Source organism: Puntigrus tetrazona, unplaced genomic scaffold (assembly GCF_018831695.1).
Source record: "Puntigrus tetrazona isolate hp1 unplaced genomic scaffold, ASM1883169v1 S000000993, whole genome shotgun sequence".
NCBI classification, from domain to species: domain Eukaryota; kingdom Metazoa; phylum Chordata; class Actinopteri; order Cypriniformes; family Cyprinidae; genus Puntigrus; species Puntigrus tetrazona.
The window spans coordinates 82772-97804 of record NW_025048588.1 but is presented as its reverse complement, the minus strand read 5'-3'; the positions used below and the strand labels follow the sequence as shown (position 1 = coordinate 97804).

Genomic DNA, 15033 nt, shown 5'->3' with positions numbered 1-15033 from the left:
AGTAGCTGTTTTTAAACAGAGTTTGACTGTTTTTAACTACTTAACTAATGCTCTTATCTTTAATGTAGCTCATTTTGAAGTATTTTTTTGTATTTCATTCATTACTTATCTAGTATAATGGCACTTAGTGTGCCTCACCTTAAAATAGGGGCTTTTTGCAGCAGCTTTCTTATGGCCATCCCACCCTGTTCACGCCTGATCTCGTCTGATCTCAGAAGCTAAGCAGAGTTGGGCCTAGTTAGTACTTGGATGGGAGACTGCCTAGGAATACCAGGTGCTGTAAGTTTTGAGTTTTTTCACTACTTATCTAATACACTGGCCCTTAGTGTGGCCAAAGTTTGACCAGCTCTTTGCTTTCCCTTACTGCTTATTTAATTCAATTGCCTTTAAAGTAGCTGTTCTTTAAACAGAGTTTGACTGTTTTTAACTACTTAACTAATGCTCTTATCTTTAATGTAGCTCATTTTGAAGTATTTTTTTTGTATTTCATTCATTACTTATCTAGTATAATGGCACTTAGTGTGCCTCACCTTAAAATAGGGGCTTTTGCAGCAGCTTTCGCTTCACGGCCATCCCACCCTGTTCACGCCTGATCTCGTCTGATCTCAGAAGCTAAGCAGAGTTGGGCCTAGTTAGTACTTGGATGGGAGACTGCCTAGGAATACCAGGTGCTGTAAGTTTTGAGTTTTTTCACTACTTATCTAATACACTGGCCCTTAGTGTGGCCAAAGTTTGACCAGCTCTTTGCTTTCCCTTACTGCTTATTTAATTCAATTGCCTTTAAAGTAGCTGTTCTTTAAACAGAGTTTGACTGTTTTAACTACTTAACTAATGCTCTTATCTTTAATGTAGCTCATTTTGAAGTATTTTTTTGTATTTCATTCATTACTTATCTAGTATAATGGCACTTATTGTGCCTCACCTTAAAATAGGGAGCTTTTTGCAGCAGCTTTCGCTTACGGCCATACCACCCTGTTCACGCCCGATCTCGTCTGATCTCAGAAGCTAATCAGAGTTGGGCCTAGTTAGTACTTGGATGGGAGACTGCCTAGGAATACCAGGTGCTGTAAGTTTTGAGTTTTTCACTACTTATCTAATACACTGGCCCTTAGTGTGGCCAAAGTTTAACCAGCTCTTTGCTTTCCCTTACTGCTTATTTAATTCAATTGCCTTTAAAGTAGCTGTTTTTTAAACAGAGTTTGACTGTTTTTAACTACTTAACTAATGCTCTTATCTTTAATGTAGCTCATTTTGAAGTATTTTTTTTGTATTTCATTCATTACTTATCTAGTATAATGGCACTTAGTGTGCCTCACCTTAAAATAGGGGCTTTTTGCAGCAGCTTTAGCCACGGCCATCCCACCCTGTTCACGCCTGATCTCGTCTGATCTCAGATGCTAAGCAGAGTTGGGCCTAGTTAGTACTTGGATGGGAGACTGCCTAGGAATACCAGGTGCTGTAAATTTTTGAGTTTTTACACTACTTATCTAATACACTGGCCCTTAGTGTGGCCAAAGTTTGACCAGCTCTTTGCTTTCCCTTACTGCTTATTTAATTCAATTGCCTTTAAAGTAGCTGTTCTTTAAACAGAGTTTGACTGTTTTTAACTACTTAACTAATGCTCTTATCTTTAATGTAGCTCATTTTGAAGTATTTTTTTGTATTTCATTCATTACTTATCTAGTATAATGGCACTTAGTGTGCCTCACCTTAAAATAGGGGCTTTTTGCAGCAGCTTTCACACGGCCATCCCACCCTGTTCACGCCTGATCTCGTCTGATCTCAGAAGCTAAGCAGAGTTAGGCCTAGTTAGTACTTGGATGGGAGACTGCCTAGGAATACCAGGTGCTGTAAGTTTTTGAGTTTTTCACTACTTATCTAATACACTGGCCCTTAGTGTGGCCAAAGTTTGACCAGCTCTTTGCTTTCCCTTACTGCTTATTTAATTCAATTGCCTTTAAAGTAGCTGTTTTTAAACAGAGTTTGACTGTTTTTAACTACTTAACTAATGCTCTTATCTTTAATGTAGCTCATTTTGAAGTATTTTTTTGTATTTCATTCATTACTTATCTAGTATAATGGCACTTAGTGTGCCTCACCTTAAAATAGGGGCTTTTGCAGCAGCTTTCGCACACGGCCATCCCACCCTGTTCACGCCTGATCTCGTCTGATCTCAGAAGCTAAGCAGAGTTGGGCCTAGTTAGTACTTGGATGGGAGACTGCCTAGGAATACCAGGTGCTGTAAGTTTTGAGTTTTTTCACTACTTATCTAATACACTGGCCCTTAGTGTGGCCAAAGTTTGACCAGCTCTTTGCTTTCCCTTACTGCTTATTTAATTCAATTGCCTTTAAAGTAGCTGTTCTTTAAACAGAGTTTGACTGTTTTTAACTACTTAACTAATGCTCTTATCTTTAATGTAGCTCATTTTGAAGTATTTTTTTGTATTTCATTCATTACTTATCTAGTATAATGGCACTTAGTGTGCCTCACCTTAAAATAGGGGCTTTTGCAGCAGCTTTAAGCCACGGCCATCCCACCCTGTTCACGCCTGATCTCGTCTGATCTCAGAAGCTAAGCAGAGTTGGGCCTAGTTAGTACTTGGATGGGAGACTGCCTAGGAATACCAGGTGCTGTAAGTTTTGAGTTTTTTCACTACTTATCTAATACACTGGCCCTTAGTGTGGCCAAAGTTTGACCAGCTCTTTGCTTTCCCTTACTGCTTATTTAATTCAATTGCCTTTAAAGTAGCTGTTCTTTAAACAGAGTTTGACTGTTTTTAACTACTTAACTAATGCTCTTATCTTTAATGTAGCTCATTTTGAAGTATTTTTTTGTATTTCATTCATTACTTATCTAGTATAATGGCACTTAGTGTGCCTCACCTTAAAATAGGGGCTTTTTGCAGCAGCTTTTAAACACGGCCATCCCACCCTGTTCACGCCTGATCTCGTCTGATCTCAGAAGCTAAGCAGAGTTGGGCCTAGTTAGTACTTGGATGGGAGACTGCCTAGGAATACCAGGTGCTGTAAGTTTTTGAGTTTTTTCACTACTTATCTAATACACTGGCCCTTAGTGTGGCCAAAGTTTGACCAGCTCTTTGCTTTCCCTTACTGCTTATTTAATTCAATTGCCTTTAAAGTAGCTGTTCTTTAAACAGAGTTTGACTGTTTTTAACTACTTAACTAATGCTCTTATCTTTAATGTAGCTCATTTTGAAGTATTTTTTTGTATTTCATTCATTACTTATCTAGTATAATGGCACTTATAGTGTGCCTCACCTTAAAATAGGGAGCTTTTGCAGCAGCTTTCGCTTACGGCCATACCACCCTGTTCACGCCCGATCTCGTCTGATCTCAGAAGCTAATCAGAGTTGGGCCTAGTTAGTACTTGGATGGGAGACTGCCTAGGAATACCAGGTGCTGTAAGTTTTTGAGTTTTTCACTACTTATCTAATACACTGGCCCTTAGTGTGCCCAAAGTTTGACCAGCTCTTTGCTTTCCCTTACTGCTTATTTAATTCAATTGCCTTTAAAGTAGCTGTTCTTTAAACAGAGTTTGACTGTTTTTAACTACTTAACTAATGCTCTTATCTTTAATGTAGCTCATTTTGAAGTATTTTTTGTATTTCATTCATTACTTATCTAGTATAATGGCACTTAGTGTGCCTCACCTTAAAATAGGGCTTTTTGCAGCAGCTTTAGCTTACGGCCATCCCACCCTGTTCACGCCTGATCTCGTCTGATCTCAGAAGCTAAGCAGAGTTGGGCCTAGTTAGTACTTGGATGGGAGACTGCCTAGGAATACCAGGTGCTGTAAGTTTTTGAGTTTTTCACTACTTATCTAATACACTGGCCCTTAGTGTGGCCAAAGTTTGACCAGCTCTTTGCTTTCCCTTACTGCTTATTTAATTCAATTGCCTTTAAAGTAGCTGTTCTTTAAACAGAGTTTGACTGTTTTTAACTACTTAACTAATGCTCTTATCTTTAATGTAGCTCATTTTGAAGTATTTTTTTGTATTTCATTCATTACTTATCTAGTATAATGGCACTTAGTGTGCCTCACCTTAAAATAGGGGCTTTTTGCAGCAGCTTTCAGCTACGGCCATCCCACCCTGTTCACGCCTGATCTCGCCTGATCTCAGAAGCTAAGCAGAGTTGGGCCTAGTTAGTACTTGGATGGGAGACTGCCTAGGAATACCAGGTGCTGTAAGTTTTTGAGTTTTTTCACTACTTATCTAATACACTGGCCCTTAGTGTGGCCAAAGTTTGACCAGCTCTTTGCTTTCCCTTACTGCTTATTTAATTCAATTGCCTTTAAAGTAGCTGTTCTTTAAACAGAGTTTGACTGTTTTTAACTACTTAACTAATGCTCTTATCTTTAATGTAGCTCATTTTGAAGTATTTTTTTGTATTTCATTCATTACTTATCTAGTATAATGGCACTTAGTGTGCCTCACCTTAAAATAGGGGGCTTTTGCAGCAGCTTTCGCTTACGGCCATCTCACCCTGTTCACGCCTGATCTCGTCTGATCTCAGAAGCTAAGCAGAGTTGGGCCTAGTTAGTACTTGGATGGGAGACTGCCTAGGAATACCACGTGCTGCAAGTTTTTGAGTTTTTCACTACTTATCTAATACACTGGCCTTTAGTGTGGCCAAAGTTTGACCAGCTCTTTGCTTTCCCTTACTGCTTATTTAATTCAATTGCCTTTAAAGTAGCTGTTCTTTAAACAGAGTTTGACTGTTTTTAACTACTTAACTAATGCTCTTATCTTTAATGTAGCTCATTTTGAAGTATTTTTTTTTGTATTTCATTCATTACTTATCTAGTATAATGGCACTTATTGTGCCTCACCTTAAAATAGGGGCTTTTTGCAGCAGCTTTTAGCTACGGCCATACCACCCTGTTCACGCCCGATCTCGTCTGATCTCAGAAGCTAATCAGAGTTTGGCCTAGTTAGTACTTGGATGGGAGACTGCCTAGGAATACCAGGTGCTGTAAGTTTTTGAGTTTTTTCACTACTTATCTAATACACTGGCCCTTAGTGTGCCCAAAGTTTGACCAGCTCTTTGCTTTCCCTTACTGCTTATTTAATTCAATTGCCTTTAAAGTAGCTGTTCTTTAAACAGAGTTTGACTGTTTTTAACTACTTAACTAATGCTCTTATCTTTAATGTAGCTCATTTTGAAGTATTTTTTTGTATTTCATTCATTACTTATCTAGTATAATGGCACTTAGTGTGCCTCACCTTAAAATAGGGGCTTTTGCAGCAGCTTTCGCTACGGCCATCCCACCCTGTTCACGCCTGATCTCGTCTGATCTCAGAAGCTAAGCAGAGTTGGGCCTAGTTAGTACTTGGATGGGAGACTGCCTAGGAATACCAGGTGCTGTAAGTTTTTGAGTTTTTTCACTACTTATCTAATACACTGGCCCTTAGTGTGGCCAAAGTTTGACCAGCTCTTTGCTTTCCCTTACTGCTTATTTAATTCAATTGCCTTTAAAGTAGCTGTTCTTTAAACAGAGTTTGACTGTTTTTAACTACTTAACTAATGCTCTTATCTTTAATGTAGCTCATTTTGAAGTATTTTTTTGTATTTCATTCATTACTTATCTAGTATAATGGCACTTAGTGTGCCTCACCTTAAAATAGGGGCTTTTTGCAGCAGCTTTAGCCACGGCCATCCCACCCTGTTCACGCCTGATCTCGTCTGATCTCAGAAGCTAAGCAGAGTTGGGCCTAGTTAGTACTTGGATGGGAGACTGCCTAGGAATACCAGGTGCTGTAAGTTTTGAGTTTTTTCACTACTTATCTAATACACTGGCCCTTAGTGTGGCCAAAGTTTGACCAGCTCTTTGCTTTCCCTTACTGCTTATTTAATTCAATTGCCTTTAAAGTAGCTGTTCTTTAAACAGAGTTTGACTGTTTTTAACTACTTAACTAATGCTCTTATCTTTAATGTAGCTCATTTTGAAGTATTTTTTGTATTTCATTCATTACTTATCTAGTATAATGGCACTTATTGTGCCTCACCTTAAAATAGGGGCTTTTTGCAGCAGCTTTACACGGCCATACCACCCTGTTCACGCCCTGATCTTGTCTGATCTCAGAAGCTAATCAGAGTTGGGCCTAGTTAGTACTTGGATGGGAGACTGCCTAGGATTACCAGGTGCTGTAAGTTTTGAGTTTTTTCACTACTTATCTAATACACTGGCCCTTAGTGTGGCCAAAGTTTGACCAGCTCTTTGCTTTCCTTACTGCTTATTTAATTCAATTGCCTTTAAAGTAGCTGTTCTTTAAACAGAGTTTGACTGTTTTTAACTACTTAACTAATGCTCTTATCTTTAATGTAGCTCATTTTGAAGTATTTTTTTGTATTTCATTCATTACTTATCTAGTATAATGGCACTTAGTGTGCCTCACCTTAAAATAGGGGCTTTTTGCAGCAGCTTTCGCACACGGACATACCACCCTGTTCACGCCTGATCTCGTCTGATCTCAGAAGCTAAGCAGAGTCGGGCCTAGTTAGTACTTGGATGGGAGGCTGCCTAGGAATACCAGGTGCTGTAAGTTTTTGAGTTTTTCACTACTTATCTAATACACTGGCCCTTAGTGTGGCCAAAGTTTGACCAGCTCTTTGCTTTCCCTTACTGCTTATTTAATTCAATTGCCTTTAAAGTAGCTGTTCTTTAAACAGAGTTTGACTGTTTTTAACTACTTAACTAATGCTCTTATCTTTAATGTAGCTCATTTTGAAGTAATTTTTTGTATTTCATTCATTACTTATCTAGTATAATGGCACTTAGTGTGCCTCACCTTAAAATAGGGGCTTTTTGCAGCAGCTTTAGCTTACGGCCATCCCACCCTGTTCACGCCTGATCTCGTCTGATCTCAGAAGCTAAGCAGAGTTGGGCCTAGTTAGTACTTGGATGGGAGACTGCCTAGGAATACCAGGTGCTGTAAGTTTTGAGTTTTTTCACTACTTATCTAATACACTGGCCCTTAGTGTGGCCAAAGTTTGACCAGCTCTTTGCTTTCCCTTACTGCTTATTTAATTCAATTGCCTTTAAAGTAGCTGTTTTTAAACAGAGTTTGACTGTTTTTAACTACTTAACTAATGCTCTTATCTTTAATGTAGCTCATTTTGAAGTATTTTTTTGTATTTCATTCATTACTTATCTAGTATAATGGCACTTAGTGTGCCTCACCTTAAAATAGGGGGCTTTTTGCAGCAGCTTTAGCTTACGGCCATACCACCCTGTTGGCGCTAGAGAGCACACAGAAAGTGACTTGGCAGTAGTTGGGAGAGGAAGGCTCTCCTCCATTTTGTGTTTATTATTAGTGTTTATTTTGTGAACTTTTTCGGACTTTAATTTAGTTTTTTGTGTGTTTTTGTGAGTGTTTAAACCACCTAACAGCAGCCTAGTGCTGTCTGGAAGGTGGTTTTATTCAGTTTTTTTTTTTTTTTTTTTTTTTTTTTTTTCTTTCATCTATGGCGGACGGACAGATGGCTATGAACTTGGACTTGGCTGGAGAAACAGAATTGGTTAATGAACACGGAACTGGAAATAAACGACGAGATGGGAATGCAAAAGATAAGGAACAAAAGAGAAACAAGTCAAAGAAGGATTACCTGAAAGAAGCAACTGTGACGGTGGACATCTGTAATGTGAATGCGAGGGCTGAGGACATCATAAAAGCTGTAACGGAAAAGGTCGGCAAAGGAAATGTCTTGGCGGTAAGACCTAAACAAAATAAGGAATACGAAGTGACATTAGAGAATATCGACGATGTTGAACTGTTGGTTGAAGGTTTAATGATAAAAGAGACACTGTGCGAAGTAAAGAGGTTGCAAAACAGGGACTACGTTGTCTCATTCATGCACATGCCCGCTTACATTGACGATCAGATATTTTTAGATAAACTGCAAGGGTGGGGAGTTACCCCTATTTCGGACATCAAGAGACGCGTGTTTATCCGGGCACAACTGTTGAAGATGGCACACGATTTGTAAAATGTCGCTTCCCAAGGGAAGTAGTGTCTCTCCGTACAGCACAAGGCTGGAAACAGCTGAAGGGCTTCAGTATTTTAGGGTGATGCACAGCCATCAGGTTAAAACCTGTCGGCTGTGCATGAGCCCTGAGCACGTCTTGAAAGACTGCCCAGATTTTAAGTGCTTTAAGTGTGAGGAGAGAGGACATTTTGCCAGGGATTGCAATGCGGTTAAGTGCCCGGATTGTAAAAAAGGTTTTAAATAAGTGTGATTGTTGGTATGTGGATGAAGAGACTCATGTGGTGGGCAGGTGCATGAGCGGGACAGCGTAGTCGAACAAGAAGAAGGCTTACCACAGCAAAGAGAAAATCAAGCGGCGGGCAAAGACATTATTGAGGGCCAGGGGTTGAGAACATATGGACAATGAACGTTTGAAACAAATGGAGAAGACTGAAGTTCAAAACATTATTGATGAGACAGAGAAGAATGAGGAGGACAGACAATCACAAGACAGACGATGTAAAATCATGGAGGAACAAAAAGACCAGCATGCACAAGCGAAACAGACAGAAGGAATTTTGGCACCGATCGACATTACTAGGGACTTTGAGGATATTTCGGATGCAGATGAGGATGTTAAAGACGACACAGAAGAAATGGCAGTAGGAACATCAAAAATAAGCATAAGAAAACGTCAAATCAAGGTAAAACCCAGTTTAGATGGGATAAAGAAAAGAAATGCTAACAAAGACTTTTTAAAGAATCGATTTGAACTGTTAAAGGGTTTGGATGACACAAGCTAAAGACATTGGTTTTATGAACGTTTTTATTTATTCATTTTTTATGGTTTTAAGTCTGGCTACATTTAATGCCAGAGGGCTCTTAGATTTTAACAAGTTTGAAAAGGTGAAAGAGATGTTTAAAAATGTAGATGTAATAGTATTGCAAGAAACAAACTGAGAGAAAAGCACAAATGTGAAATAAGCAAAAGATGGGATGGTGATATATTATGCAGCAATGAGGATAAAAGATATGGCAGAGGGGTGGCCTTTTTAATAAGAAGAAACACGAATGTGGTTTACAAAGTTGTTTACAAAGATGATGTAGGGAAATGTTTGGCAATAGAAATGGAACATGATGACAACAAAGTAATTGTGGTAAATGTCCATGCGCCTGTTGAAGAGAAGGAAAAGAGGGATTTTTAAGGATCTAAGGATATTTTTAATGAAATATAAGTATGCTATTGTATTGGGGATTTTAATACTGTTTTAAGCAAGTTAGATATGGCTGACGGAATGGTTTTTAAAACCGATACAGGAAGGAAGGAATTGAATTTGTTGATGAAAAACAATAATATGGTAGATGTGTGTAGAGAGAAATGGGAAAAGAAGACAATATTCTAGAAGGCAAATGGTAGGGAATTTTATGTGCCAAACGAGAATTGATTTTATTTTGTGTTCAAGAAATGTAGAGGGTTTTATTGAAGATATGAGATATGAGGAAACAAGTTTAAGTGACCATAAGCCACTATTTATGAAAGTGGACTGGAGCACGATTAAAAGGGGGCCAGGTGTTTGGGTTTTAAATGCTGAGGTTTTAAAAGAGACAGCTATGTCCAAGACATAAAAGAATTGATAGAAAAGAAAAAAACAGAATGAAATGTATGTGGAAGATAAAAGGATATGGTGGGAAAACGTTAAGTTTCTAATTAAAAGACATACTATTGTCACCAAGCCAGCAGAGGGAGCCCTGACCTCTGGGTGATCTGCGATCACTCCCTCTGCTGCTACTTCCTGTCAGAGGACTATAAATACTGCAGCAAGCCACTCAACTGCAGGTTGCATTGTTTCGCCTGTTGTATTGTAGTTATATCGTTCGTGGATTATTGTCTCTGGTTTTGACCCTGTCTGTATTCTGATTCTCTGATTGTTTGCCGCCTGACCTGACCTCCGCCTGTCTCTGGATTTTGTTATTGCCTCACCTCCTATATATCTGTTAGCCCTGTTCGACGCCTGCCTGTTATGACCATGCCTTCGTTTAATAAAAGCCTGCACATGGATCCGCACGCCTCAGACCGCTCATTCGTGACAGAATGCAACCTCACACCAGGATCCAGCGGCTTTTCACCCGAACCATGGCCAGGTATGCACCTTGCAATGTCTTTGCTAACCCTCAAGCAGGGCACCCGATCACTTGAGGATTATACTCAGGAATTTCTGGACCTGGCTTACTTCTCTGATTTACGGACTGTTTGCTAATTGAATTTTTTCACGAGGAATAAATCAGCCACTCAAAACACAACTTGTTCGAGAGGGTCCACGTGAATCACTGGCACACTTTATTGAGTTTGGTTTAGTGACTGTGGGGTCAGCTCTCACGTTGGGTATTATGGAGGAAGAAGACACTGCATTTATTCCCAAGATGGCCGCCTTCCCCGAGCCGCTGCCCAAGATGGCCGCCTTCCCGAGCCGCTGCCCAAGATGGCCGCCTTCCCGAGCCGCTGCCCAAGATGGCCGCCTTCCCGAGCCGCTGCCCAAGATGGCGCCTTCCCGAGCCGCTGCCCAAGATGGCCGCCTTCCCGAGCCGCTGCCCAAGATGGCCGCCTTCCCGAGCCGCTGCCCAAGATGGCCGCCTTCCCGAGCCGCTGCCCAAGATGGCCGCCTTCCCGAGCCGCTGCCCAAGATGGCCGCCTTCCCGAGCCGCTGCCCAAGATGGCCGCCTTCCCGAGCCGCTGCCCAAGATGGCCGCCTTCCCGAGCCGCTGCCCAAGATGGCCGCCTTCCCAGAGCCGCTTCCCAAGATGGATGCCGCCTGCCCAGAGCCGCTTCCCAAGATGGATGCCGCCTGCCCAGAGCCGCTTCCCAAGATGGATGCCGCCTGCCCAGAGCCGCTTCCCAAGATGGATGCCGCCTGCCCAGAGCCGCTTCCCAAGATGGATGCCGCCTGCCCAGAGCCGCTTCCCAAGATGGTCGCCGCCTGCCCAGAGCCGCTTCCCAAGATGGTCGCCGCCTGCCCAGAGCCGCTTCCCAAGATGGTCGCCGCCTGCCCAGAGCCGCTTCCCAAGATGGATGCCGCCTGCCCAGAGCCGCTTCCCAAGATGGATGCCGCCTGCCCAGAGCCGCTTCCCAAGATGGATGCCGCCTGCCCAGAGCCGCTTCCCAAGATGGTCGCCGCCTGCCCAGAGCCGCTTCCCAAGATGGTCGCCGCCTGCCCAGAGCCGCTTTCCAACATGGCCGCCTGCCCAGAGCCGCTTCCCAAGATGGTCGCCGCCTGCCCAGAGCCGCTTCCCAAGATGGATGCCGCCTGCCCAGAGCCGCTTCCCAAGATGGATGCCGCCTGCCCAGAGCCGCTTCCCAAGATGGATGCCGCCTGCCCAGAGCCGCTTCCCAAGATGGTCGCCGCCTGCCCAGAGCCGCTTCCCAAGATGGTCGCCGCCTGCCCAGAGCCGCTTCCCAAGATGGTCGCCGCCTGCCCAGAGCCGCTTCCCAAGATGGTCGCCGCCTGCCCTGCGCCGCTTTCCAACATGGCCGCCTGCCCTGCGCCGCTTTCCAACATGGCCGCCTGCCGTGCAAAGCCTCCAGTGCCCGCGCCTCGTGCCAAGCCTCCAGTGCCCGCGCCTCGTGCCAAGCCTCCAGTGCCCGCGCCTCGTGCCAAGCCTCCAGTGCCCGCGCCTCGTGCCAAGCCTCCAGTGCCCGCGCCTCGTGCCAAGCCTCCAGTGCCCGCGCCTCGTGCCAAGCCTCCAGTGCCCGCGCCTGCGTGCCAAGCCTCCAGTGCCCGCGCTGCGTGCCAAGCCTCCAGTGCCCGCGCCTCGTGCCAAGCCTCCAGTGCCCGCGCCTCGTGCCAAGCCTCCAGTGCCCGCGCCTCGTGCCAAGCCTCCAGTGCCCGCGCCTCGTGCAAGCCTCCAGTGCCCGCGCCTCGTGCCAAGCCTCCAGTGCCCGCGCCTGCGTGCCAAACCTCCAGCGCGCTGTGTCGCCCTGGCTCTTCGGCTCTCCGCCTCCGCCTCCGCCTCAGTCTCCCCGACCACCTGCTCCGCCGCCGTCGGTCGGCTCCATGGGGTTGATGACCGTTACCTCTCCATGGCTCCTCTCCTCCGTCGGCTCCACCACTGACCATCATGGCTGGGCTCTGGATCGCCTCCGCCCCAGACTCCTCCCGTCTTCACCTGGCTCCTCCCACCGTCTCTTCCTCCCTGGTCTCAGTGTGCTGACTCCCTCCCGGAACCCCCTCCCAAGCTCACAGTTATGTTTTGTGTTGTGGAGCGCCAGGAGTCGCTCCTAGGAGGGGGGCTATGTCACCAAGCCAGCAGAGGAGCCCTGACCTCTGGGTGATCTGCGATCACTCCTCTGCTGCTACTTCCTGTCAGAGGACTATAAATACTGCAGCAAGCCACTCAACTGCAGGTTGCATTGTTTCGCCTGTTGTATTGTAGTTATATCGTTAAGTGGATTATTGTCTCTGGTTTTGACCCTGTCTGTATTCTGATTCTCTGATTGTTTGCCGCCTGACCTGACCTCCGCCTGTCTCTGGATTTTGTTATTGCCTCACCTCCTATATATCTGTTAGCCCTGTTCGACGCCTGCCTGTTATGACCATGCCTTCGTTTAATAAAAGCCTGCACATGGATCCATACGCCTCAGACCGCTCATTCGTGACAACTATACAGTTTTGTAGATCGGTGGAGAGATGTAAAAGGTACACAGAAATAAAAACAAAGAGAACTTAGAAAGGGAGCTTAATCAGAATAATGAGAAGAATGTGTCAAAAATAAAAGATCTGGAAGATAAACTTAAAGTTTTAGAAGAAGAAAAATATGAAGGTGCACGTTTAAGAAGTAAAGCTAGATATATAGTGGAAGGAGAGAAATGTACAAAATTTTTCTTTAATCTAGAAAAGAGGAAGGGGAAAGCTGAAATGATAACAGCTATTAAAAATGAGTATGGAGAAGAAATAAAGGATAACAAAGAAATACTAGAAGAGATAAAAATGTATTATGAGAAACTTTTTACAACTGAAGGGTGCAAGATGAATGTGAAGAATTGTTCAACATAATTGAAACAAAAGTTGAAAAAGAAGACAAAGAAGCTTGCGATATGGAAATAAATGAAGGAGAAATAGAAAGAGCCATTAACGAATTGAACAGGAATAAAAGTCCAGGAATTGATGGTCTAGGCAATGAATTTTATATTGTTTTCAAGGGTATTTTAATTGGCATTTTAAAGGAAGTGTATGATGACATTTTTAATAAGGGACACATGAATTTAAGAATGAGTATGGGTTTAATGAAAATTATTTATAAGAAGAAAGGAGATAAAAAGAATTGAAAAATTACAGACCTTTGACAATGTTGAACACTGACTTAAAAATTTTATCTAAGGTTTTAGCTAATAGACTAAAGGAGGTGATGCCAAAAATTATCAAGACAAATCAAGCATATGGAGTGAAAGGCAGAGATATATCAGATACTACAATTAGTATTAGGGACACAATAAGTTATATAAAGGACAAAAATCTGGAAGGTTACATTGTAAGTCTTGATTTGAAAAAGCCTTCGACCGAGTGGAGCATCAGTTTTTATTTGGGATTTTAAAGAGTTTTGGCTTCGAGGGAAAATTTTATCAGATGGATTAAGATTTTATACAAAGGAGTGGTGACGAGGATTAAATGCAATGGTTTTTAACTAAATGTTTTAAGCTCACAAGATCTGTAAGGCAGGGATGTCCCCTTTCAGCGCTTTTATATTCCTTGGTGGCAGAGCCTCTGGGCTTAGCAGTAAGAGGAGAGAAGAATGTGAGAGGAATCGATATTGAAGGAGGTAGATCAGAGAATAGGATTTTCCAATACGCAGATGACACAACGTTAATAGTAAGAGACGTACATAGTGTTAAGGTGGCTATGGACGTAGTTCAGAATTCTGTAATAAATCCGGGGAAAATAAATGAGGATAAAACAATGTACATGAGATTTGGCGGAGCCCCAGCCTTAACAGACACTTTTAACTTTAAAGAAGTTAAGGAAATGAAGATTTTAGGAGTTAGCATGGGAGAGGATGACAAGAAAACAAATGAGATCATGTGGGAAGGAATTTTAGGAGATATTGAAAGAAGGATGAACTGGTGGAAAACAAGAAATCTGTGCTTGAAAGGAAAGGTCTTAATTTTGAATGTTTTAATGACTTCAAAGATTTGTTATTTTTATATGTTACAAGTATGCCTCTGTGGGTTGAAAAAGATTGAAAAAATGTTTTACTGAGTATTTATGGGAGGAAAGCCACCGAGGATTGCGTATGACACCCTTGTAGGGGCTGTTGAGAAAGGCGGCTTGGGTCTTATTGATGTTGCACAAAGGAAGAAATGTTTGAGAGTTAAACTGGTGAAGAAATATCTGGATGCAAGAATTGAAACTGTTTGGAAAAAAACTATGTTGTATTTTTAAACAAATGTGGCAATGTCAATATGGGGAGAATATTTTATGGATGAGAACGAAAAACTGGATGTGGAAAGATTTGCCAGATTTTTACAAGGAACAGTTGAGTGCCTGGGGAGAGTTTTTAAAGCATGTGCATTACATCCCGAAGGGACGAGAGGACATTTTAAATCAACCATTGTTTTTAAACAAGAATATTGTGAATCAAGGAAAAGAGTTGTTTTTTAAGAAATGGTGGGATGTGGGGATAGCGAGAGTAAGAGATGTTCTGTATGAGTTCAAAGAGGATTTTTACCAGTTCAATATGTTTTTGACACTATGGAAGAAGCTAAGGAGGACTATACCAAACAAGAAATCATAAATAAGTACTGCATGATTAAAAACATAATACCAAAAGACTGGATTGAAAAAATTGAAAATATGGAGCCAGGTGAACCGGAGAAAGATGTGAACGCTATTTTTAGAGAGAAACTACATATTTTCAAGGAATGTACTGTCAAAATGTTTTATGGTGTTTTTAGAGATACGATTTTTAAGAAACCTAAAGCAAATGACTATTGGAAGCAGAAATATAAAGACTTGAAAGAAGAAAACATATGGAGTAACATAAAAGGAAGGATAG

General features: G+C 42.3%; 17 pseudogenes; all 17 read left to right on the top strand.

Moving 5' to 3' along the window:
* The first annotated feature begins 167 nt into the window (after nt 1-167).
* On the top strand, nt 168-286 carry LOC122339320 (annotated as a pseudogene).
* Nucleotides 287-561: 275 nt separating this feature from the next.
* LOC122339245 lies at nt 562-680 on the top strand (annotated as a pseudogene).
* A 274-nt stretch (nt 681-954) lies between these two features.
* LOC122339329 lies at nt 955-1073 on the top strand (annotated as a pseudogene).
* Nucleotides 1074-1346: 273 nt separating this feature from the next.
* Nucleotides 1347-1465, top strand: LOC122339276 (annotated as a pseudogene).
* Nucleotides 1466-1738: 273 nt separating this feature from the next.
* On the top strand, nt 1739-1857 carry LOC122339270 (annotated as a pseudogene).
* A 272-nt stretch (nt 1858-2129) lies between these two features.
* LOC122339246 lies at nt 2130-2248 on the top strand (annotated as a pseudogene).
* Nucleotides 2249-2521: 273 nt separating this feature from the next.
* Nucleotides 2522-2640, top strand: LOC122339262 (annotated as a pseudogene).
* Nucleotides 2641-2914: 274 nt separating this feature from the next.
* Nucleotides 2915-3033, top strand: LOC122339252 (annotated as a pseudogene).
* A 277-nt stretch (nt 3034-3310) lies between these two features.
* On the top strand, nt 3311-3429 carry LOC122339327 (annotated as a pseudogene).
* Nucleotides 3430-3701: 272 nt separating this feature from the next.
* LOC122339304 lies at nt 3702-3820 on the top strand (annotated as a pseudogene).
* Nucleotides 3821-4094: 274 nt separating this feature from the next.
* On the top strand, nt 4095-4213 carry LOC122339264 (annotated as a pseudogene).
* A 275-nt stretch (nt 4214-4488) lies between these two features.
* LOC122339273 lies at nt 4489-4607 on the top strand (annotated as a pseudogene).
* Nucleotides 4608-4883: 276 nt separating this feature from the next.
* Nucleotides 4884-5002, top strand: LOC122339280 (annotated as a pseudogene).
* Nucleotides 5003-5275: 273 nt separating this feature from the next.
* On the top strand, nt 5276-5394 carry LOC122339257 (annotated as a pseudogene).
* Nucleotides 5395-5668: 274 nt separating this feature from the next.
* On the top strand, nt 5669-5787 carry LOC122339261 (annotated as a pseudogene).
* Nucleotides 5788-6450: 663 nt separating this feature from the next.
* On the top strand, nt 6451-6569 carry LOC122339268 (annotated as a pseudogene).
* Nucleotides 6570-6843: 274 nt separating this feature from the next.
* Nucleotides 6844-6962, top strand: LOC122339303 (annotated as a pseudogene).
* Nucleotides 6963-15033: the final 8071 nt, after the last annotated feature.